This window comes from Limulus polyphemus, unplaced genomic scaffold (assembly GCF_000517525.1).
Source record: "Limulus polyphemus unplaced genomic scaffold, Limulus_polyphemus-2.1.2 Scaffold9599, whole genome shotgun sequence".
Classification (NCBI taxonomy): domain Eukaryota; kingdom Metazoa; phylum Arthropoda; class Merostomata; order Xiphosura; family Limulidae; genus Limulus; species Limulus polyphemus.
The window spans coordinates 19910-21285 of NW_013675209.1; positions in this window are offsets into that span (position 1 = coordinate 19910).

Sequence of the window (1376 nt, forward strand, 5' to 3'; positions counted from 1 at the left end):
ATCGTATATATATTATTGATACCTTCGGTGTATAGGACGCAAACAGATTTTGCCATTAAATTTTGGGGTAAAAAGTGCGTCTTATACACCGAAAAACACGGTAACTCTGTCTATCTCATCCAATATGTAGTATTTCATGAACAATTCTTTTTCACAACACAAACATTTTGTGTCACAATTTACATTGCAACACCTAACACTAGTTCTAGTATGAATATAAATTAGTGTTAGTTTCACATTCTTCATTATCAAAATATATTTTTGATTAGCCTGTAACAACTTATTTTGTAGAAAATTTGAAAGGTTAAAATTATTTTCGATTTGATTATTATCTTCATTTTGTCATTTGTTATTAAATGTGACCATCACATACTTATGGTTAGATTTAATTTCGTATTTCTTCATATTGGTGAACCAGGCGTAGCCTAGTAAATAGCACGCTACACACTTTGGATACCGTCAAATCCCAGTATTTAATCAGACGAGAATAGCCCAAGATTTGGTGATGAATACTATTAACTAGCTGCCTTTCTTCTGATCTATCTATCATTTTAAAAGTAGGGACTGATGTCTATACATCATTTTAAAATTAGGGACTGTGTAGATAGCCTTTGTATAACTTTGCGTGAAATCCTAAAACAAATAAATTACAGAAGCATCCCCACGTTAATATTTTGCACGTGCTCGTTTACAGTATTTGTTATATTAATAATGGTATTCACTTATGTAATGTAATATATACTTTCCATTGATGTATTTTTATGTAAAATTATTTTTAGTAATCTTTTGTGACAAAACTCAACAAATGTAGTGTCACCATGTAGTAATATTACAAGTTCATTCAATTTGTTATTTATATCAGAACTTGTTTATTTATCTTTGTTTCCAAACAGTAACATAAGAATAAACGTTTCCATTTGTTTTCCTTTTATTAATATTAATAATATATATATATATATTCATATCGAATTGTAGTGTCATTTTTATTAATTTAACTATGTCTACAAATACAATAATTTTACATTGTTATATTATTTTATTTATAAATTATCAAATTTATCACACAAATATATAACTCAAATTTACATTTGCTGAATTGCACATCTTGGTTATAATAGTTTATTTAGTTAACTACCGTTATATTTTAACGTTAATTTTGTATTTAGACAGTGGATAATTATTTATTACACTATTATAATTTATAAAATATAACTTATGTGACTGGAAATGATTAATTTTATATAGTGTGGCAATCTTTGTAAGGATTCATTTTAGATATTGTAACGAGTTTTGCCATAATTTATTATGGATGTTGTAACAAGTTTTGCCTGATTTGCCATTATTTATTATGGATATTGTAACGAGTTTTGTCATAA